This window comes from Chamaea fasciata, unplaced genomic scaffold (assembly GCF_029207755.1).
Source record: "Chamaea fasciata isolate MVZ Bird 193981 ecotype frontalis unplaced genomic scaffold, bChaFas1.0.hap1 SCAF_3, whole genome shotgun sequence".
NCBI classification, from domain to species: domain Eukaryota; kingdom Metazoa; phylum Chordata; class Aves; order Passeriformes; family Sylviidae; genus Chamaea; species Chamaea fasciata.
This window is the reverse complement of record NW_027094088.1, coordinates 99,862,439-99,887,367: the sequence shown is the minus strand read 5'-3', so window position 1 is coordinate 99,887,367 and position 24,929 is coordinate 99,862,439. Positions and strand designations below refer to the sequence as shown.

The 24,929-nt window shown below is 39.6% G+C and overlaps 1 long non-coding RNA gene across 1 annotated transcript; it reads left to right on the top strand.

Moving 5' to 3' along the window:
* Positions 1–23,613: 23,613 nt before the first annotated feature.
* On the top strand, positions 23,614–24,634 carry LOC136287851 (uncharacterized). The gene is made up of 3 exons (XR_010720382.1): positions 23,614–23,712; positions 24,068–24,183; positions 24,329–24,634. It is a non-coding gene; the product is annotated as an uncharacterized lncRNA (long non-coding RNA).
* The last annotated feature ends 295 nt before the right edge of the window (positions 24,635–24,929 follow it).

Genomic DNA, 24,929 nt, shown 5'->3' with positions numbered 1-24,929 from the left:
CAAACTCTTATCTTCCAATCTCTCAAAAAATCTCTACAACCTTTTGTCTCTGCTTAACAAACAGTAAGATTTATGGCTGTTTCTAAAAGGAACTGAAGAACGTTTTACTGATTTTAATGTGTCCTTACCAGTGATCTCTTCACCTGCTAGCAGAGCATACCCATTTCTAGCAAAATACAGGAGCTCATGATATGTACAGCAAAGCAATTTGAAATAGGAAATAGACTGTACCCAATTGAAATTATAAAGATATTTAGTCAGGAAGAATGTAATTACCTAATATGAAATTTGGCCAGGAGATGAAAGCTAATCTTATTCTATCCAGTGTCTACTTAACCTCATATCTTTATAGAGATATATATAGAGATATGAAACTTTTATGAAAAATACCTTATCATTTCTGTCTCTCCCAGCATACACACACATACACACAGAAAAAAAAATTACTCTTTGATATCAGGATTTTCTCTTATTTACTTGTCTGATTTGCTTTGTAATGTAGGATAGGGAAAGTTGCAAATATATATGGAAAGTTGCAAATATAAAATATATGGCAGATAGACCATCAAAGACTGCAGAGGCTGAAGAAGGAGAAAAGTGCAGGAGATAATGCAGAACTGAGCTGCAGTCTGATGGAGCTGTCAGTCACTGATCCTCTGCTAGAAAAAAGGTATCAGCTCTTTACCCTCTCCTCATTTCCACAAGCATCTTTGTGCACCTCCTGACCCCTTGAATTTTCACAGACACTCTCAAAGCAGTGGAGTTTACCAGCTTACAACCACCCTCCTATGTAGAAGTTACGACTTGGCAGGAAAAGGGACTCCTCTCACCATGGGCATGGACATCCTTCTTCAAGGCAGTTAACGCTCACACCAAACCTTCTTATATTTCCTTCGCAATTAAGGCATTGCTTCCCATTGCACTTTTCCAAACAATTTAGGACTTTTTTGGATTTTGCTCCTCTCTACAGCAATGAGGCCCTCAGTTTCCCTACAGCATAGGATCACAACATGTACCTTGTTGTTAAAATGTGGTTCTAGCAATTACCCTTTCATTTTTAAAATTTGCTGCAGTACTAGTCCAACTGAGGTTTTAGAAAAGTTTTACATCCTTTTGTAATTGTGAAATAAATTTGTACAGGAAAACTCTCATATATGAGCAATTGTATTTATTCTATATTTCCAACTTCACAGCAGCCAGAATTAGGATGAAGAAAAGGATTTGACATCATATAAAACCATTTCCAGCCACAGCTAATGTCGCTTATCTTCTATTGTTGCGTGGAAAAGTGGAAGTAGAAATATACAAAGAAAGTCCAAAATTTGAATAACAAATTGATTTTTCCTCAGATACTAATGGTTACAACAAGGAATAGTGAGAGAATATGTGTTACACAGCGTTACCTACAGCAACTGAGTGACTAAGATGCTTATTGTTATGTTAAGTAATCAGAAGTAGCTGCAGTCTTAAAAGACTGGCAGATCAACCCTATTTAGGCATACTTTTTAAAATGGGTGTACATCAGCTGTTTTCTTGTAGGAGGAATCAATTAGTAGAACCAAACCGTAGCACTGAGTAGTACATCAGCAAAAATAGATGAAGTGATCACAGCATCAGCAAGTGTCATCTTCTCCCTGGAGAAACAAAGGCAAGCTTTAGCATCTTCATGGGCTGCAAGAGACAGCATGGACAGGAGTGATAGTATATATTTCTGTCTTTTAGCCTTTTGGTGGTAACACAGGAGAACTGAAATCTGGAAGGAAATTGTATAAGCACCACTGGTTTTCTTGCTGATTACTGAATTAAAGTTTTCTGCAGTGCAATCAGAGAACTGTCAAAGAAGCTTTGATTACACAGTAGACTATCTACTTAACATATCAGGAATAAAACTCTGGTTAATCAAGCTGATGCCTCTTCCCCTCTTGACCTCACACCAATAGCTCTCTAAAGCCTTCACAGGTTTGAGCAGAGCACTGCCATAAGGCCTTCCTTGTCTTGCTGCTGCATGGTGCAGGAACTTTCACTGAGGGGGAAGAGAATGGCACCCCAAGAGCCATGTCACACACCCAAATACCAACAGGCCCCAGTGAGAGGAGCACACAGCTATACCAGAAATTGGTCTTGACCTCTGGGAGGCTGTGTGGTAGGACCACTCCTGACATGACAGCCACTGGACACAGGGAAGGACTATAGATGTGTAAGGTGATAGCATGCCCTCAAATCTGTTATTTACTTGAACCTAGTCATCTGTTCTGTGCTACATTCAGCCAGAGGTGAGGAGGAGATCAATGACAGGACAGACCATGTTCTCCAGGCATCTTACTGAACACAGCAAAGGTAGGCAGGGGGAAGATTTTTCTTATGTGTCACTCAATCCTATTGAAGACCTACTTAGCACAGGTGAAGCAGTGAATGGGAAATGAAGATTTTACTTTGGTAATTAATAAAGTATCAGCTCATTATTTTCCATGCCACACGTTAAGCTATTAGTTTTTGATACGCAGAGGTGCTGTTGAAGTGCAAACCCATTGCTGGACAGACTTAGAAAGGCTTAAGTCTTGCTAGTAATAGGAATTATAACATAAACATAACATAAACCTGGCTTTTATGCTGAGAAGGTTTCGGCACTATGAGTTCACAAGGCCTTTAAGTTCCTTAGACAACTTCTGCAGCATGCAGTTTGGAAATCATCTGTTATACAACTACCTGTGTTTTCAAAGGGGAGTGGCAGGTTTTTCATTAGCTCTTGCTGGATACCTGAGCTTGGTGGTAATGAGACAGACTGGAGTGCAGCAGTGCCTCTGATAAAATTATACTCTTCTCACAGGTCTCTGGATTCAGGGAAGATCTCCACAGAGAATTATGAGCTGAGCTGCTGGGATGGGCACAGCAGAAAATGATCAGAGGCTAAGCTCGATGCAAGTGTACCCCATCTTACACATTCAGCAATGCATATCTGTATGAGCTCTTCCCTATGGCAATGTAAACTACATTATCTTTGTTTTACAGAAGGATAAATAATCTCACATTTATTATGGGACAAGGGCACCTATTGCTAAAAAATTATTTGCCTGATTGTGTAGGTACATCTTATTTCCACTGGTCAACCCATTTTATTGAAAGTTCATGATAAAAGGCTCATGCAAAGATCCATTTTTATAAATGTTTATCTTGTTATCTGAAAATGCTACAATGCTAGTACAGGCAGCAAAAGATAATGGAATATTTGTAATGTGTTTGTTTAGCTAGCACCAACAAAATTGATAAAGCAAACTTGTGCCAGGAAGACGGCTTTGTTTTGATAAATTACCCACAGAAACCTTGTTCTCTAAAGGTTGGCTGATCAATCAAGTTTCTCTGTGGTTTTTACAGTATCTGCTGTGCACAGGTATCTGCACAGTCACATAAGAGCAACCTCAATAGCCATAGCATGCTTGCCTTTTGATGTTACCACTTCTCACAGACTCTTTCCCCAAGTCCTCCATAACAATTTAGAGCAATAATTGCTCTAACAGCAGTCTTCTTTATTACCAGCTTGCATTTTGTAATTTGTAATTAATTTGTAATTGATTTGCTATTGGTCCACATCAACAGACGACAGCCAGCTCTGCTCCCCACACTCTTTTGAAAGAACAAGGCTGCAGTTCAGAGCCTCATCACTTCCCTGGCAGGGGAGCTCCAGGCACAGGGACCTCCACGGGGCTCTGCAGAGGCCTGGGATGTGTAACCACTTGAGAGATGAAGTCAGAGCTGGCAGGGGAATGTAGAGGGGCATATTCATAGCACCTTATAAGTACCTAAGTTAAGTGGTATGTTTTCCACAGCATCTAAGTTCAAGAGAATGTAAAAAATTGAGAGGATTGTTCTGAGGGTTCAGCTCTTGGCTCCCTGGAGATGCCGTGGGAAGAAAGCCTTGTGATCCCTAAATCAGACTGTTGCCAGCATTGTGGCAGACTGAGCTGTCCATGCTCCCTTTAGCTGTCTGCAGATGGAAAGGTGTCTGTGTTCAGGCCAAGAGCTCTTTTTTCTGTTTGCTTAATTCCAAGTTTGTGAACTAGGAGCCTGAACTTTGCTAGTATGGATGTGCTGTATTTATAACTCATCATAAAAATTTGAGGTGTCCTTGCATGGAAGTTTGCATAAAGGAAACACCTCAAGCTCTTGGAAGGTGATAAATAAATAGCAACCCAAATTATCTTTTATTCTTTAAACAGAAGACAGCTGCTAGGAGGAGAAGCTGATATCTTGGGGACTGCAAATCACGAGCAGATACAGTGCTTCACTAATTTTCAACTGGTTCAACTTCTTCTGCTCATTTCTTAAGTGCCAGTAATGCCTTTGTAACTCAGACACCATAGGGAATACATTTCTGCATAGCAAATAATTGGGAAAATGTATCAAAATTAACTAGAAGTCTCTGGATGAGCTTTAACTTTTTGACTACTGCTTTATCACACACAGCACAACAAATTTATAAATAGGATGTGGTGAAACAGTATATTCATCTAGGGCCTGCACCATTCAGGTCTGATTAGTTTAACCTACTGAATGGGTTCTGTGCTGTCATTTGTATTGGCAAGACTGGACCAGAAATGCAAATCATAGTATGTAAAGCTTAGTCTGCTTTAGAGTTACTGTAAGGTTGCATTTCTTGTGAGACTCTCCAAAGGGAAGAAATTAGAAGTATAGAATTATTAACATTCATAACTGTTCTTACAAAATTTGGAAATTTTTGAAAGGTACAAACAAGTTGAAAACCAACTATAAATAGAGTAAATCCTGTTGTGGATTCCCAACTCCTTTGAATTATCTCCCCTGCCATTTATAGCCATCTGTCATGGTTTGACACTGGCCAAACACCAGGCACCCATGAAAGTCACTCACCCACCCTCCCCTACCACAGATGGGCAGAGGAGAGGAAAGATTAACGAAGGGTTCATGAGTTTGAGATAAGGACCAGGAGAAAACACTCCCAGGGCAAAACAGGCTCAGCTTAGAGTTACAAGGTGAGTTTAGTTTTTTACTTACCAAATCAGAGAAGACTAATGAGAAGTAAAAGAAGCCCTCATAACACCATTTCCCCCCCAGCCCCTCCCTCCTTCCAACCGACAGCGCAGCCAGACAGGGCAGGGACGTTTTGGTCAGTTCATCACTGAGGTTTTCTTGCCTTCTCCGGGAGAGGAGTCCATCCCCTGTGAGGCTGTGGGGTCGCTCCCATGGGAGACAGTTCTCTATGAACTTCTCCAGTGTGCCTCCAAATCTCACAAGCAGCAGCCAAACCACACCTGCTGCAATGTGAGCTCCCCCCAGGGGCACACAGTCCTCCCAAAACTGCTGTGGTGTGGGTCTCTTTTCCATGGGATGCGGTGATCCAAGGACAGGCCGCTCCAGCCTGGGTGCAGGGCCCCTCTCTCCATGGGTCTCCCACTGGATCACAGTGTCCTCCAGGCATCCACCCACTCCAGCATGGGCAATTCCCCCATGGGCTGTGGGTGGATCTCTGCATTCCTCGTGGATCCCCAGGGGCTGTGGGTGGATCCCTGCCTCCTCCATGGATCCCCACAGTCTGTGGTGGATCTCTGCATCCCCTGTGGATCCCCATGGGCTGCAGGGGCACAGCTGCCTCACCATGGTCACACCATGGCCTGCAGAGTAATCTTGGCTTCAGCACCTGGAGCACCCCCTCCCCATCCTGCCCCACTGACCTTGGTGTCTCCATGGTGTTTCCCTCACATGTTCTCACCTCCTCCTCTTCTCTCACTAAAAGAAAACACTGTGCCCACTTTGTTTTGATTTTCTTCTTAAACATGTCACCACATAGGCATTACCAGCCTCTCTCATTGGGCCAGCTTTGGCCAGCAGTGTGTCCATCTTCAGGGCCATCAGGGATTGGTTCTGCAGGATGGAGTGGAAGCTTCCAGCAGCTTCTCACAGAAGCCACCTCTGTGCCCCCCCCTACCAAAAACCAGACTGTGCAAAACCACTGTCCTTGCACTTTCTGTGTCTATAAGCAGCCTCTTTGTAGCAAGGAAATGGTACAAATCTCAGAGAATAAGTCAATAACCTTGTGATTTTGGTTATTTGAAAAATATTATAACAAATTAACTCTCCGTGTATGTTATTAATGTTGTATTCTGGACGCTATGCTTGTCCTGTAGTAAATGTTCTGCAGGATTGAGAAGGATTTTTCAGTAGTGGAAACTTTAATTTTTGGATTAGGTGAGAGATTTTTCAGGGGGCTACAATTCCATTAAGCCAGGTAGATTATCTGCTGTTTCTCCCGAGCTGGAGTGGAAAGCACGCAACATGGATGGCGTGATGTTTTTCTGTCTCACTGGGCAATGCTTTGTGCATTTACTGCACAGAATCCCTCTACAGGATGCTGCAGAATCACCCAGTGCTCCATTCTCATCCAAGTCCTTACAATCACAGTTATCTGTGTGTGACAAGTGGATTTTTTAGTTTAGAAATAACATTACATTTTTGATTTAGTAAGTACTAAAATGATTAAAAGTACAAAAAAAAATTTCTTCCCTTCAGGAAGGCAATTTCTAACTGGTAAATATTTTTTGGATTTGTTTTACTGCATCTTCCCCCGCAGGAAGAGACCTAGAGGGCAAAAAAGTCTATAAATTCTGACATGGAAACACCCTCATTATTGCCTTTAAGGAAGAGTAATGGCAAACAGACTGTGACTTCTCATTTCTAAAATCTAGATATTTCTTGACACAGGTAGGGATTTAAGACTTGGGATTTAAGGCTGTTACCCTGTACCAATCACCAGTCTCAAATACTGCCACTGTATTCAGTAGGAATTTCCCAGACTTGCTCTGAGTTAGTTATAGTCAGAATCTCCTCTACAGTATCTCCAACTGCTTTGAGCCTCTATTAGTTTTTTAGGAATGGTTTGAACTTGAGAAATTACTATTTGCAACCAGTGCATCCCTCAGTTTCCCCTAAGGAAATGCTGAGATGTGCTCACGTGGGAACTCTCTGTGCTATATTAGCTTGTGAATTTTGTACAAGCAGGTATTGGAATTTATATTGCCCATGTAAGCTAAAGTTACACACATCCTGCAATTTTCAGGATTGGCTCCCTAAACTGCATCCTTTTCCATACTTGTCATGTAGAGAGAAACCATGCTGCAAGGAACCTGAGATTTCCCTGAGAATTTTAGGTCCAGTTTAGAGAAGAGAAAGATATTAAAATAAGTAACTGTATGTTACAACCAAGGTTTCATTTTTTTTTCAAAACCAAATATTTATTTGTTACAAATCTATAACAAGGAAAAATTAAGTTTATTAGCATTCGGGGGAAAAAAGGGATTAAGAGTGTCCACTTTTTTTTTTTTTTTTTTTACTACAGAGTACTGGAACCCATTTATCTAACTCTTCCTTTCTGAATGTCTGTACTCCCTGACAGCTGTGGCAGAGACCTAAAGTGATTCTGTTCTGTCCACTGCACCCCTAAACTTGTTCCTGAAGTATCTCCACCAGATTTCCTAAAGATTTTTGGCATTGGTTCACTACTCTCATGATGCTCTCATCTATAGCAATAGAGTATTTATTTTGTCTCTGTACCCAAGGCTGTATTTACAAGACGTCATGAAATTTCCAGGTAAAACTGGCTCTTGGGTGCAATTTCAAATAAAAAGCATAAAGGACAGATGAAACTCTAGCATAAAAGCAAATTATTGAGAAAGAACTACTGGCACTGAGGATTATTTTAAACCATACATTTTGTCAGATTAATTAGTCAGGATTTGTGTCTACTGCAAATTTATGCAGTTGCTTGATCATTGAACTTCACTGATAATTACTTACTTGCATCCTCATAAAAAAGAGGAGATAAATGGTCGTTGATGAAAGGCTGTAATTTATTGTCCCTGCAGAAATAAAAACAAACTTTGCTTTTATACGGAATGGTCACACAGAGAATTTCTATTTTCTTGCTTTGAAAGTAGGATTGTTATTAACTGAAAGGGATTATTTAACATAAAATAAGAGGTTAAATGTTCTCTCACACTGAGATCAAACTGCTCATTATTGCTTTGATATATTTTTAATAAAATGAAAAGGACTAATTCTCCTTTGGTTGACTTTAAAGTAGACTTGACAGAATATATAGAAGAAAAATTCTGATAATTTACTTCCTTCTTCTTCCTTCCTTCCTTCCTTCCTTCCTTCCTTCCTTCCTTCCTTCCTTCCTTCCTGCCTGCCTGCCTGCCTGCCTATTATATTCAATAGGTATATTTTATTGACTTCCCTGGATTTAGGACTTCTAAAATAGCTGAAGGGAAGGAGAGGAATCTCAGTTTTACTGCACGTTTCTCAGCTGCCCCTCATTTCCTGGCCCTGCTGGGTTTTGATTATGAATCTCTAGGAAATTGTAAACTCAATGCACATTTTAGGGAACGGGAGAACATTTCAGCATGTTTCTTTGGAAACTCATATACCATTTGCAACACAGGAGAGCCCAGGAACTCTGCCAGGCTGTGTCCGTGACACAAGGCATTTACATGGCAAAAAAAAAAAAAAAAAAAAAAAAAAAAAAGAGCCTTTAGCCTTTCCTCCAGAGAATTACATTTCAAGTTCAACAGCACTAGTGGAACAAAACAAACAAAGCGGGATTGAAAGAGGCAACTCCTCCAGGTATGTTTTGCATAGCATATTGTATATAAATGTAATGAGCAGATTAGAAGTGGTAACAGATTTGCTTCCAGCTTTCTTGTCAATTTTTGCTGCAGCCTTCTGGGAGGCAAACTAATTTTTAAGACTTGGTCATAAGCCATTTATTTAGTCAACTTTTCTTTTGTTTTCGATTTTTATTTGTGCATTTCTGGTTTTGGACTCTTTGAACATAAAGTCACTGTGATTCTTTCTCCTCCTATTTCAGATGAAAGAGAGAAAGAGTCCATTTTGAAACCTTTTCAATGGCTGAATCGAGCACAACACATTTTCAGCACAGTCCTTCTCCTCAGATCTCCTGGTTTAAATTTTCAGTAGCTCAGTACTGCTGTATGTGTGCCAAACCGCTAATTATGTTGCTCCAAATAATCACCTCCAAATGGAGAGGGTGACAAAAAAAAAATGCCCTTTTGCCAAGGATTTGATAAACCTTGAATCCTCCTGGGAGGGAGACAGACAGAATATGGAGCCAAGGAAGAAAATGTCTTCAAGTAATTTTTGGTAATAGATTTGTCATTTTCAATTATTTGTTTCATGATCCTTTGACTATAGTGGAGAAATGGAACATCTTGTTTGTCAGTTAATGTAGAGTGCTTTACGAAAGATGTTAAGACATTTGTCTCACCCTGTCTACATCAATACAAAAGTCTCATTAATAGTTCACTGTTTTTTTTCCCCTTATGTTTTTACCATGAGGACAAGTATGGAATCACCACTATTTCTGTGGTGTGTATTTACCTTCTCCTCATTCACTATCTGTCTAGCCTCTCATGACTTAGTTCAAAACACTACTTTGGATTTCTGTTTATTGTAGAGAGTCATAAATATGGATTTATGTAACCTAGTGTTTATTTAATGAATCCGGTGCTCATTACACTGGAAGTGAATTGTTAACTGCCTTTTCTGAAAATATGTTTAAAATAAGGGCCTTAGTTAACATCTGGCTTCAAGTGTCTCATTTCTGGGGTAGCTGAGGATGAATCAATAAGAGATGGGTACTACCCAATGTGCTCTGCATATCCTACCAGCAAATATGAATATTCAATATCACTATGAATTTTTAGGTAACAAGTAGCAGAAAATTCACCTTTCATGTGACCTTCCCTGCTGCAGAGGAGCTTTCACAGAAGAGTCACCCAGAAGAACTTGGATTTCCAGTGCAGGGCTCTGTGAGACAAATGCCTCAAACAGCAGGAGATGCCTGCATGTCTGCCAGTCCTCGTGGAGACTGGCAATGCTGTGCCTTGCAGAGGAGACTGAGCACTGTGCTTAGGAATTTTGGAAAAGAAATCACTGGGATGATTTGATATAGATAAATGGTGGGAATTGGTAGGAATGGTCGGAATTACCACTATTTAAAAATCAAATGTGTAGATGCCTAGGCAAAAAGTTTGGATGCCGGTAGATTTAGTTTTGAATTGCTTATGTATCCTACCATATGAACCTCACCTCCCATTTAATGCAGTAGAATTTAAGCAATAATTCTGCAAAATAGTTAACTGGCAGAGACAGGTGGATTTTAGTCCACATTTACTGTTCTGTAGTAGAGTGGAAAACACTTAACTTTATTAGCACAAGAATAATGTGATTCGAGATAAACCTAAGACAAATTGCCAAGAAAACTGTGCAAGACAAATTTTAGTGATGAAATGACAGTGTTAGGATCAGCACACACAAAATCTCTTTCCTTAGTATTCTCTTTAACTTCAAGATTCGCATTTGACAGTTAAATGCTGTAATTTTGTGAGACTCACTAGATTGCTTTATTTTCCTCTTTTTATAGAAATCCCTGACCTCTTATACCATTCCTAAGGAATTCTAGGTCTATTACAGTGCTGCAATGTCCATGGCTAACTGTGCTTTCAAATGCTCTGTCCCTGAGATGCTTCCAAACTTGGCAGTGAAAGAAACCATTCCCAGATTCTTCTGCTGATAAAAAATTTGGTCTGACAAAGACCTTTTTCTCTCTCTGACCTGACTGGGACCTGACCTGTGAATTGAAAAAGTGCATGAAAATATGTGAGCTCAAAGCAGCCTGAGTTTCTCCTCACCACTGCATAAGGAGGGGAAGTTTGTGAGCTCCAGATGTACCAGGAGGACTAAAAAGGCTGCTACAGGGTGCAGCCCCTGCCAGTTTGTGCAAAGTGGTAATGAGGACCCAGGATGCTCTGCTAGTCCTGCCTGCAGGGTGGCAGTCTCTGAGCAGCTGCAAACCCCTCCAGCTGTTCTTTAATTCTCTCATTTGATCCTCTCACCCTTGTTCCCAACTAAGGTAAGCAGGAAAACAGCACCTGAAAAAAACAATCAATCAATCAAACAAACAAACAAACAAACAAACAAACAAAACCACCACAGAATAATAGAATATTTTTTGTTTGGTTGGAGTTTTTTGGGGGGTTTTTGTTTGGTTGGTTTTTGGGTTGTTTTTTTTTGTTGTTGTTTGTTTGTTTCGGGGTTTTTTGCTGTATCCTCTCTGTATTTGCATGGAAGTTAAACCAATAGGCTCAAACACTCCTCAAGAGAGAAGCAAGAACAGGTCTCTGATTCCACAGGGTAATTTCTGTCTATCTTTACTGGAGTTTGGGAAAAATCACTCACAAAGAGATTGATTGGTGCCCACAAACTATGTAAGAGAAATGCAGATAAATAAATACACATTTTGGGCAAGGAGGCAATGGATGTTTAAAAACAAAATCCACTCCCCCATGAAATAACCTGGCATTACTTAATAGCAGATCTGTGCATGAGCTTTGAATCTGATGCTTCCATCTCCCACGGTTCAAATTGAACTCTGGCTCATCTGTCCCATACAGACACTTGATGTTTGCCTGATTGAGAATGGAGCCATATCAAAGCATTGGCGTTTACACAATTAACTAAATGTAGTAAGCAGAGGTCTCCATTTGCATTTCACTAACCCAAAACCCGTAAGAAGCTGATGGCCCTAAAGATAGGCTGGTGATTTCCATCTGTCTTTGAGAGGCAGAAGCTCCCCATGGGGCTTATTTCCTGATCCACTGATCCATGGATGGTTTATTGTTGTTTCACCCCCTGGTAGGAGGTAATATCCTGCTTTTCCTTGGGACAGCACTGAAAACCATAGCCCTAGGTTCTCTTAGATCAACCACAGCTCCATAAGCACTGACATAATCAGTTGTGTTGCTCAAAGATTGAAATTGTTCCAGCCTGTTTTATTTTTCCGTGCTAAAAGCGTATTTAAATTAATGTTGTTTGGCACAAACAGTAGTTGAACTAATTTCTTGCTCTCTCACAACCTTGTTTGTGGTGCAGCATAGCACTTCATGCTGTCTGCTGTGGCTGCTTCCTCAACAGACTGCTCAGTGGAAAAGAAAATGCTACAATCAAAGTCATCCTAGTGAAAATAGCGGTTTTCTTCAGTCTTCATCTACAAGGAGAAGCCAAACTTCTCAAGTATTTGTGTATTGCTTTTCCACATGCAGCCTTTAACTGTGAGGGTTATAAAGGAGAAAATTAATTTTTCCTTCTACAGCATTAAGTTTAAGAAGGAAACAACTATGCAATACCAAAATTACCTCAGGAAAAAGTCTGTTACTTTTATATATAACATTAAATAATAATTAAAGGCTAATGAACTTTCTTATCAGAAGGGACTATTCAGCCTGACTTCTCTGGAGGAGGACTAGTAGAGTCAGTTCAAAATAACTCATGCCAAAATCCAAAATCTCTTGAAGTCAATACCACTCCTCTTTTTCAATATTTAGCAGGGCCTCTGAGCCACCTCTTAAGTGAAAGTTTTTAAACTTGAATTTGAATGTACCTCATATTTCATGGTCAGACATCCATTTTGGAGGGACAGTACCATCACATGTGTGTGTGTGCGTATACATATACATATATATATATATATATACATATATATATGTACACTCCAAACTGATGGCAGGTTCATTCCATATGTTAGGCACAAATAAGACTGTGAAATGCATCTTTTTATCCCAGTAAAATAGCGAGAAGGCAGAAAGTACTTGTGCTGATTCTGTGGATGTTATCACTATGAATTGTTTTACTGAATGTGAGGTTACTTTTGAGGGTGTCTCTGCTTTGAGTTGAATCTTTAGGTTACCTGTAAATGCAGGCATTTTTCACTAAAATCCTCACTATATCCAGCCTCAGATGGGTTTCTTGGTTGATGCATGTGATAGGAGTAATCTTTTATCCCTCTGTAGACTATACAGGCATGATTTCCTGTTTTCTGTCTCAAAACATCCCTAACAAAGATTCAGCAAGGCTGGCTTGTTTCCAAAAAGCCTTCTCCGTGAGAATTAAAAGAGAATGTTTGGAACACTCTATAATAAAAGCAAACAAAATACAGCAGAAATGATTTTTGATCTCAGCAAGAACTGAAAATGAAAATAAATAAAGACCAAGTGCTGTTACTGAAATTTCTCTGCAGTGTGCACAGAGCAGAAAATAAAATAATTTTGTTGGTTTTATTATTATTCTTGAAAGCACAACACAAAGCAATGCTGATGTGGTACAGGTCCATCTGCCAGCTGGGGAAGAAGAAAAGAAAAAAGCAATTAAGAACATTATAAATTTGGTTTGTTGCTCTGGGCTGGACAGATCCAGTTAAGCATTCTGTGATTCTGAACAGAGAAGTACAGGAGACAAGCCAAGAGAGAATTTCTCTTGATATTATCACTTGACCTGTTTCCAGTGCCTTGTACAGCTTTCCCAGCCAAGGATATATCTGTAGCCAAATCACCTCTGGCTCTCAAAGCTAAAATCTGATAGTCCATGTATAAATCCACACTCCTGAGGATGTGTGGGCTAAATACCAGCCTGGACAACCTACTCTTCCAGTCTGACCCTGTGAAAGAGCACCATTCTGCACACCTCACTGAAAACACCCAGCCCTGATTTCTACAGCATGGAACTTGGTGACCATTTCAACTTGTCCTACTCCTTCTACCATCACACCTCCTTGAAACAACTTTGCTTGATGTGTGAAACCATGGAGTAAAAGTAACTCCTGCTCTGTATAGGCAGTGAGAAATCCATACCTCTTCCAGAAATAAGGCTCAAAATTAATTGTCTTGAGAATGGTCTCATATGTTTTGTCTGTTTGTCAAATGTCAATTAACCAGCACTGACTTTTTGTCTGGGGACAACACAGGCAAAGAACTGCCTTCATTGCACCTTTTGCACTCTGGTTTTGATAATCTCAGTGTCCTTTCTTGGTGATTCTGCACAGGATTCTACTGGTATGCACATAAAACAGGAATCGGAAATGAGTCAATGAGAAATGAATCTAGACCACATTACTCTTAAGTAAGCTCATCAGGCAGCTGGTGCAGGTCCAGCCAGACACAGCTCCCTAGAAACCAAACCTTATCTTTAGGTGACACTGTAACCTGGAAGAAATGAACACAAGGGAGCTCTAAAGTTATATCTGCTTTACAGTATCTGTCCTTGCAAACTGATGATGTAGAATAACCCATTTCTCTGGGTCTCCTTCTGGTTCCCCTGTTCCCAGAGCTACCATGACATGGTGCCCTGCTCAAGTCTGTGAAGCATAGCCCATAAACCTGCTACCACTGCCTTAAAACCATTACTTTGCCATGTGCAGGTCACCCTGAGCCTGCATTAATTGTACTGAACTGCAGTTATTTTTGTAGGCAGCATGACTCGTTTTTCCATCCCCTCCACATCTCACACCTGCTTTGGTGTGCAGCCAGAGGCTCACACACGGACAGCCGCCCTGTGCCAGGGAGCGGATCTGACACATCTGCCAAGCTACCAGCAGGCACAATTGTACCATTGGTGGTCACAGCTTTGGGGAGGAACAAGGCAGACACCTGTTTGTATTTAAATAGCTCTGATGGCTGGAATAATATCAGGGTACTCTGGGCTTGGTGTTGCTTCAAAATTGGACTCTGGGATCTACCCTGGGCTGGCTTAATTTTTCTTGTTTTCATGCTCATTACAGAGTGGCCAACAACAAATTCATGCTGGCCAACAATGGTGGCCACAGCACAGTAGCCTGGCAACAACCTCCTTGGGTATCAGCCGCCCAAATCAGCAATAGCTTGGCAAATGCCATGTGCTAAGAACCGAGAATCAACCTGCCAGCACTCAGCTGAGCAGATGCAAGCTTCAAGACAGATATTGCTGCAATCTGATGTGAAATTTGTGCCAGATTATCTCCATTCATTAAGTGAGAGAATAAAAAAAATGGCCATTTTAATAAGGGTTGGAATTAAACTTGAATACAGAAAAAATCAGACTAGTTGTCTAAATAGAATAAATCTTTTATAGTGTTCCCAGTGGTTTATAAATAATCCCCAGCAAGTTCATGTTTGTGTGGAAGCTTTTTGTGAAAAGCTGATCTTATCTTACTGCAAGCATTTTGCTCCTGTTCTGTGGGGAAAAAAGGAAAAAAAAAAGTTTGGTTCTATTTGTAGAATGAGGTTAGAAATACAATTTTGTGGCAAAATGGTGGGATTCTTGAGACTGAGCAGTAATAAAGACACTTCAGAGAGAGAAGGTGGAAATAAGTTATTAGCTTTCCAATAAAGGATCATTTGACTCTGGAAATGTTGATTTGCTCTCTTCTTTTCTATGGCACTGGGGAAACCAGAATTGGTTTTTAAATATAATGATACAAATTGGAAATAAATTTCAAATGTAAACTTAGAGGTAGATATTTAAAGAGTAATGTTGTACCTTTGAAATGGTAAGTTTTAATTAAAAGACAGGTGTATCTCTAAGTGTTGTAAAAGAGCAAAACCTGGGTAAGCACTCATAGTGCCTCTCAAATTTGGTTTATTCTTCTTATTAGAAATGGATGAGCCTTCTTCATAAGAGGCATGTTCTTACTTTCTCCTTTCCTGGGCTGCCTGTTTTCTGAGTGATTGGGAAAATCTTTGTCAAACCTACAGGCACTTTAAATGATGCAAACAGAATTTTGGAAGGATTTTATTTCATTAGCTCTTTTATAATTTTGCCTATTCATTTAACTTGCAACTTAAAACCTGTTTAAATGCATCTTTAAACATTTTAGCTTGTTTCCAGGATAGATACAACTGTTTCTCATTTAGCATATTAATGAACTGAGGCACAAAGTGTGTAGCTGAGACAGGTGATGCATCTACTAAAAACAGAATAACATATAGTACTAGTTTCTGAGACAGAAAGGACCTGACCTATGACTGATGCTGTCTTCAGGGACTGAGAATCACATGAAAAATTGGTCATTAGAAGAGGTGGGAATAATCTCAGGAGCTTAGGAGTAGGATTTGGATCTGAAAGCAGCTGAAGAGAATGCAAATGTTCTATTGGCCTGAGTGGGTTGCTTGAGATCCTTACAATTTCATCCATTTCAGCAGAACATAATTTAATAGTTTCTAGTGGAGTTATTTGAATGGAAATAAAAGACAACTCTTACAGCACAAAACCCAAAAATAATAAGTTTTATAAATTAATGCTTCAGCCAGTTCAGCATCCAGTCTTGAATAATATTTCACTCATAAATAAACAAGATAGTATATCTGAAATATTATTTGTGTGGAAAAAAGATAGACTATTTAGAACAATGTAAGAATATTGTGCTAACTGATGCAAAGATGCAATTTGACCCTGAGATTGTGAAAATACTTCTTCTTATCTAATGTTATTAATTCCCAATAGATGTAGGTTTAAAATGGAGTGCTGAATTGTCTCATGGAATTTAGCAGAATGAAGAAGCACCAAAAAACCCAGTTTTTGTCTTCCATTTTAATGCTCCAGTGGTTATTTGAGAGTTTAGTATTTGAACAGGTTGTTATAGTGCATTGCTTCAGTGACCCTAGTGCTTTGATTTTTTAGTAAATTATATTCCAAGAAAGGTTCTATTTTGCCTAAATTTGCTAATTTTTAGAATTCATTACATTCAAAATGGTCTCTCATTTGAGCAAGAGAGCAGTAATTTTATAGCAAATGAAAATCAGTTATTGAACATGAGACATTAAAAGTCTAAAAATGTATTTATTGTATTTGTATGCAACTGACTCAACTGCTTTCAAAAGAATTCAAATGAGAATATTGTGAGTAGCTTTTTGTTGTTCCTGTTTTTCATCTCAAATGATTATTTGAAACATCAGCTACTTATTTCCTTAATTCTTTTTCAAAATCCAATAACTGAAATAAAATTATGTTCCAAAATGGTAGCAGAAATCGATATCCAGATCTATGAGTGGATGCTCATGGACACAGAAAATACCATTTTCATATTACCATGATGTTGGTCCAGATGCTCACATGTCAGTTGTAGGCATTGAGGAGATGGGTTGGGAAGCTCAAGTAGTTCCGGAGCAACAGTTTTTAGGAGGCTCTGGAGTGACTGTAGATCCATGGGGTTATTTATGACCTATAACTTCAGCTCCACTGTTTAGTGCATATTCCTACCATGCACAAAATCCCATTCCCAATTGTTATTTGAAAATGATCCCTCGTACGCATGGACTGTGTGGGCTTCATTAGGGATTTCTGAGGACTTCAAGGAACACAAAAATCCAGTTTCCTGTTTTCTAGACATTCAATGTTTCTGAAGGAAGAAGAAATGTAATTTGAAACTCTGTTATTCTATTTATAGATGACCTGATATCACAGGTTGGGTGTATACAAAATTTTATTAAATTCCATGGCTGGTAAATCGCTCTTGGTCAGATCCAGGTGTATTAAAGTACTTGGTTGCTTTAGGATGTGGATGTAAATGTCAAAACTCATTTTATGAGCTTCATTATTTCTGGAGTGAGGCTTCTCATACAGCTTATTAATGTACCTGATTTTTATTATCTTTTCCTCAATAAAAGTCTGTTCTTTAATAGATATTTTGACACTGAGGTTTAATGGCATTTAAAAAGATGACAGAGCCAGGCACAGAAATTGCAAGTCATATGTATTAAATTTTTCAGTCATGAAAAGATCCTTCCACTCTAAAAATGGAATCTCTGCTGTTCTTTTTCCATTTAGGTTTTAGTTTTTGCTCTGGTAGTTTGAACATAATACTCTGGATAAAATAATTTCCTTTTCCTTTTAGGAATGAATTTTTTTTTTGCTTGTCCAAAAGCTAGAAGAGTGAGAGACACAGCAGCTAGAGAATCCCAAGAACATTTATATTTTTTGAGCACTTATGAAATCTGTATCAATCAATTTGATAAAACAAAGTCTTCCTGCATGAATGCTCCTAAGAGTACATTACTCTATGGATAGCTATTCCTTTATTTGTACAAGACACTCTGTCTGTGAAAATACACTGGATCACCATATTAGTATAAAATTTGACTAGGTGGCCTTCCAATTCTGAAGGAAAATCAGGTCAAACTTCTATTCTTCTCTGCCTTATTGACTTGAGTCAGTAATTCAGATAAGACTTCTCCTGTGGATTTATATAGAATATTTCATCTTAAAATGTCTTTTTAATATACTTTTCATTTGCAAAAAGTTCTCTACATTTTAAATGTATCCATGTATTTAAGCTGTCACTAATTTTCATAATGAATATGAAAATGTAATATACATAGCCAGCTAAAGCTTATTACTGTGCTATTTAAAAAACTTTCATAACCACATTTATGCTAAAATAAATATTCTCTTTTTCTTAACAACCTGCATTACTTACAGACAGCAATATGCTCTTGCTTTAGGAAGGGGAAGCATCAATTTTTCTGATGACCTGAAGCTTTTCACCTTGTAGCTGTGGTTGCAAAAGGATTGGGGATGTAGCCCTGTGGAGAGCACAGATTTTTCCACCATGTATGGAGCAGTATAAACTTCATGCATGTGTTCTCTCCTTGGAAACGTCTGTATGGTTATCACATGTTTTCTAGCTCTGAAATGCTGCACTTCTGTAATTTGTTCTCAGCATAACTCTGGATGAGTGCCTGTGTGAATGGAGGCACTTGCAGTGAAGGGGTAATGTGATCTTCAGAATAGATTAATATGAATGGGAGCACTTTGGGAGCAGAGATCAGACAGCCTTGTGAGGGATTTTCATTCCGTTTGCAGGAATTATTTGTAGTCATTACTCATTTTCCAGGGTGTTGCACCACTTAATGTAAAAGCCTATCTTTCTGCTAGAGGACAGGCTTGTGAGAGGACTTAGTCTTGTACAGTAAGCAGCATGACTTGTTTTTCTCCCCAGTGATTTTATGGTGGACTCTAGGTTCTTATCACCTGGATATATGAAGATGGACTGGCCAATCAGCTTCTTTCATTTTAAGGACAGATGTAGTTAGAGCAGTGAAGATCATCTTATTTGTGTTTAGACAGAATATTCTTTAGAAGTCCTGGAAAACTGCTGTGAAAAGGGAAGCAGAATCACAGAATCAACTGCTTTGAGATGGACTTCAGGTACCCTCTGTCCAACTTCTTGCTGCAAGCAGGGTCATCTGTGAGTTCAGGCTCAGATCTTTACCTGTGTGGGTCTTGAACTCTCCAAGGCTTAAGAAGCTCTCCAGGCAATCTGGTCTCCTGACTGTCCTCAGTGAAATTTTTTTTCCTATATCCAGCTGGAATCTATTCTTTCAATTTATGGCTCCTGCCTTTCATTCTCCTACTGTGCATGATCATGAAGAACCCATCTCAGCTCCTTGATAACTGTCCAGGTAGGCAGGGCCAGGCTGCTGTGAGACCCTCCTGAAGCTGTCCTTTACCCAGGCTGATCAAGCCCAGCTCCCTTCAGCTCTGCTCACAGAACAAGCCCTCCAGCCCCAATCAACTTGATGGCTTCCACTAGACTTTTCCAAGTTTGTCAATGGCTTTAGATACCAGGCCAGGACTACTGCAGAAATAATTGCAGAACTGAGATCTTGAACTTGTGTTTGTCACTTGAATGTTTTTATACCAATACTTTCTCTTGCTGTTCATTTAGCAAGAACCTGTCACCACTTTTCAGAAAGCAAAATCTATTATCACTCCATAACATGCATTGCTTATAATAGCTATCCCCTTGGAATTTCATTAGAGACATTATACTCATTTTTCCTACAGTGTCTTCTTTTCATCTTTGCCAAACTCCATGGATGGCAGACGCTTTTCAGGATTAATGAATAGTGATAACATCATTAGTCACTATCTCAAGATCCAATAATCCTTTAAAGGAGTGATGTGAAAGTCAATAGGTAAATGAGAAAAGGCTTTTAAATTGCTTCCTGTCTCTAACAAGTCAATAAAGGCCCTCAGTGGGAGGGTGAGCATCTCTACATCTCACTGTAACAGCAGCCAAGGCTTCTCAGGATAGGACACAAGGACACACAAGAGACAGCAATGTTCCAAGCTGCTTCAGGCTGACCTGCAAAAGAGGTCTCTTTTCAACTTGGGGTGGCAAGCTGCGTGGAAAGGATAGTGCCTTCTCTGTCTTTATTTCTAATTAACATCTGAAAAATTATGTCTGAGCTCTACTTTACCATCACCATTGAAGGAGCAATTGCAGATGATACCAAACTGGGAGGAACAGTTGCTACACTGGAGTACAGACCTGCTGGTCATAAAGACCTTGAAGAGATTTGTCTCCTTCAAAAATTGAGTAAATGAGATTGAAGAAGTGGGCAATGATGTGGAAGCTGAAGAGCTGGGCTGGCATAAGCAAAATACTCGTCTCATTCTAGCTGTTTGCATCCCCACACCTTTGGCTGTGGAGCTGTAAATTCTACACTAAATAGGATTAAAACATCAGGGAAAAGTAAACTACCATGAAGGCATAAAGAAATATTTCTGCTTGTTTAAAAGCAAGACAGGTTCCTCACACATATCCCTTTCTCCAGGGCTTTTCCTTGACAGTTTGAAGCAAAACTTCATTATTCCATGTGGCTGAAAGTGGCCCTGTATCACACCCAGGGCTCTCTCCTTGCAGGAAAAGCTGCCTTTTAATTTCTGACTGTGTCTTAAAGTGAAGAAAGTTCATTCTTGACAGTCTTTTTTTTTTTTTTTCTTTTTTCACAGAAGACTAAATTATCAGGTCAGTTTCTTAGGATATTTTCCCTCCCTTCTTCTCCCCTAGGCAATTTGGTTTAATGTTTAGCTTTGTTGGAATTACCCAAGAGTAACTACACATTGGGAAAGCTGGAACATCCCTGAAGTCCAGCCTGAAAGGTAATTTGTGTCAACGCTTTAGGAACCAGAGCTGAATGGGGGACTAATCCCCTGTATAGAGCACAGCTCTTCTGCTGCCAGTCAGCAGGCTGGAGCTGGCTAGGATGAGTCTGCTGGGAATGTGATTTTGCTTAGGGAGGGGAGATAAAAGGTTTTTATAGCAGTTTGTGCAGCCACCTACAACCTCCTTTGCTTGTGCATGTGTGGGCACCAGCATCAGACACCAGCATATCCATGTCCCTCTCAGGGCAGAGAGTGGAGAGCCTGGATCCCCCTTCCATCACCAGGACAGTGAGAAACCAAAGCACTTTCAACACTCATTTGTGAAGATCCAGACGTGCTGTCTCTTAGTATCCACTTTTGTTCAAGGTAAAGCAATAATGCTTATATCTACCTCTTAGAATTACATCCATGAACTTCAGAGCACTTGACACTGACAAATATTTTTATAACCAATTAAATAAATGTATAGGTGTTCCTCTACATTTATTTCACAAATATTTAAAACAATTAACTCTTCTCTCATTTACTTAACTTTAAGATCAGGAACCAGGAGTCTGTTGTTATCTCACAGATGTTTTAAAGAAGAGGCATCCACTGTAGTGATTTATAATGCCATCCCTGACCTTGGATTACCTGGTAGCAATTAAACCATGTGTTTAAGTTCCTGAACTATTAGGAAGTATGTTAGAATGAAAGAAATCTTTTTCATCATGTCCTGTACAAAATTATTCTTTTCATTCATAAGCCACATCCTTACTGCAATCTCCTTGGTTTTCTTGCAGGTACCAATCAGAAGTAACCACAGAAGATCAGTGTATCAGTGAGAATAACACAGTGGGTTTATTTCATTGCAATTATTGGTGTTTTCAGTTTCATTGAGACTTTTTCTGTAGGACTCAATAACAAGAATTACTAACTGGAAATTAAAGGGACAGGATATATAGCCATAAATTTCCATGAACATGTAATACCTTTCTGGGCTGGATGTTTTTTCAAATTAAGTGGGTCAGGCCTGTGCAGGTTGTGGAATAAATAACAGAATAGCAATTTCATTCTGAGGTAAATGGGTAAATAAGGATATGGGAATAGATTGAAGCTCATTAAGGAGTTGGCTTCATAGCTTCATAGTTGTCAACCTCTGGATTGTAAATGGGCGACACTCTGCCAATAAACATTTTCAGCACCATACAGAGAGTAACTAGCAATAGAAAAAAATATTTTGGACGTAAATTCAAAGGATGAATTAATATATCTAAATATTTGTTTGTTATTCCCAATGGTAAATGTAATTATTAAAAGATTCTTCTGTTACAACTGTAGCAAACTTTTCTGAAAGAACTCTAAAAACATTTTTCATCAATCCTGCAAGACTGACTGTATTCATACATATATATGTGTATGTACAAGCATACACACATACACGTATGCACCATCACTACTCACGCTCACTTTGTTGTCAGCAAATGACTGGCAGTGCTAAAAGTACTAAAAGGACTTTCATCATATTGAATTAAAGTCACTCAAAGGAAATTGGAACATGGAGCTTTGTGAGAAGACAGAATGGAATAAAAAATGTAAAATGTTTCTCACCCCATTCTCTTTTGCCTTTCCATTCTGTAGTGTCTCTCTCTGTATTGCTTTTAATTCTTCTGCTCTCTATTGCCCTTCTAAATCCTGTGCTACTCCCACCTATTCTCCTCCTCTGCTTTCATGCTAACTAGCAGTACGTCCTTTCATGTTCCCATCAAGCCCGGACAAGTAGCAAATGCTCTCTCTCTCATGCACATTGACTTTTCTCGTTGTTCTTAGCTAAAAAGGTGCAACTGTGCCTGCTTTTCAAGACGTTTGTTTGAGATGGGATTTTTCAGGGTGATGAATCAGACTCATTTTGTTCTCCAGTCACTGCACTGCAGCTTTGATGTTTCTGTTCTTCCCAGTAACACATCAATGACGACATCTTTTCTGCAATATAACACCATACCAGGCAGTCTGATGGAGGGATAAGTTCACGACATGACTGCTACCAAGTGTTAATGCTATTTTGACAGCAGTAAAATCTGTGTCTGTCACTCCATCTGTAATAAACAGGAGATGATGTCACACCATTTCTATGCAGGGCCACAGTGCAGACTAAAGAACATGATGCTAAACTTATGTGTGGCACTAAACATCATGGAGCTACACCACTACTTAAGCTTCATCTGATTCATCTCTTGATAAAAAATGAGCATGCAGTAGTTGAGTAAATGTTTGCAAATATTTTGCCACTGAATTTAAATCACAGATTTATTGCAATAATAAGCATGAGAGTGCATCTTGATAGTTTGTTAATTGAGTTGTGTGGGTGGTTAGCCTTTTATTTTTACTCAGATGATTCTGTATGTGAAATCACATGATTTAGTTATTTAGTCTGTAGTAAGAATACTGACCGTGGTCATCAGCTATCCCAAATGATCTTCATTCCTTTGGAAATTTTAGGACAATAACAACAGAGTTATTACACAGAGTTTTGTTTATTCAAATTGAATATGCATGAGAAGCTGTCTAGAGCAAGCTAGGCCAGACAACACTTCTGTTAAAATGCTATGAAATTCATGGAGTTGGAAGCAATCTTTAAGTATTATAACAGAGCAAAATTTGGTACTGACATGGTTTATGAAAATGCCACTCTAACATTCCAGTATAAATATTAAAACCTGGAAGGTGAATCTGCTTGCAGACTAAGAAAAAAAAAGTTAATTGGCTCGATCTAGCCTCATCAGCTGGAACACATTAACCACACTGTTCCCAGCCATTGTTGAAAGACTCTTGAATTTACATTTCCAGAATAGGAGATGACAGTGCAGTTTATAGTGCTGTCTCCATTTACATGAGGGATCAGGGACTTGGAGAGGAAGGCTTTTCAGGGTAGGAGAACAGAGAGAGGAGCTGTGCAGAGCAGTGGTTGCTCTGTCAGGGTTGCGGGCTGCAGGAGTCAAGGCTGCAGGAGCTGCTGGAGTGTCCCTTGCATTTTGGGGAACAGTCACCATTCTGTTCCCATGGCTGTTTCTGATCCAGTGCCAGAAAACATGGCCCACTGCTGATTTTTATCTCATTTTCGGCTGACACAACTGGCACGAGTCCTCTTTTGATCTGTAAGATCAGAAACAGATGTTGGGTAATTTAGCTTGATGATTTGAGGACAGGATTTGGTAATGCTTGGTGTATAGTTGAACTTGATGTTAAAGGTCTGTTCCAACCTGAATGATTCCATGTTTCACAGGTAGGGGTCCAGCAGCCAGATTCAGGCACCCCCTGATCTAACAGGGAAGGCTGAAAATCATCCCATCATGCTTGTGTCACAGACTGTGGGACCATCCTTAATACCATGGGATTAAGGTACCTTTATTCATATCTGATAGACATTATTTTTCTAACCAAGCGGCATGGGAGAAACTCATTCTATAATTCTTTTTTAGCAGAAAACTATTCATCTGCATGGGATTTTTTGTAAAACAAGACCATTCTCTTTGCTTTTCCTCAGCAAAGTGCTCTGTACCTCACTACGTGATTACAAACTCAGGAATCAGACAGCAGACAGCAGAAGTGAAGATGTAGGTCAGTACTAAGACCCTGTGCACTCTCAGATCCCTTTGGAGTCAGTTGAGATCAACTCAAAGCTGATGATGGAGCCCAGCAGGCAGCTGAAGTCCCAGGAACCATGTTCAAGCAGACACAAGGGCTGGGATTCATTTGCCCAAACACAGACATCAATTATCAGTGCAGGTGCTGTGAAGCACCTTTCTTGGCCTCTGGAAGGCACTTCAGAAAGGCTCATGTGTTCCCTAGATGTATTTGTCATCCCTTGCAGATGTCTCAGATAGATCACCCTCTCTGGACATGCTCATGGACAACCTGCTTCAACTGGCTGCTCTTGAGCAGAGGGATTGAACTGGGGGGGTTCAAAAGGTTTCTTCCAACCCAAATGATGCTGTAGTCTCAGCTGGAAATAAATTCCAGTGCATTGGGCACCGGAAAGTTCTGCTCTGCTGAATCCCACTGACAGTGATTTAGCTTGAATCATTTGAGGATGTTTAGGAGTTTCGTACCCCATGAGATGCCCCCACCTCTCTGGGGCAAAACAG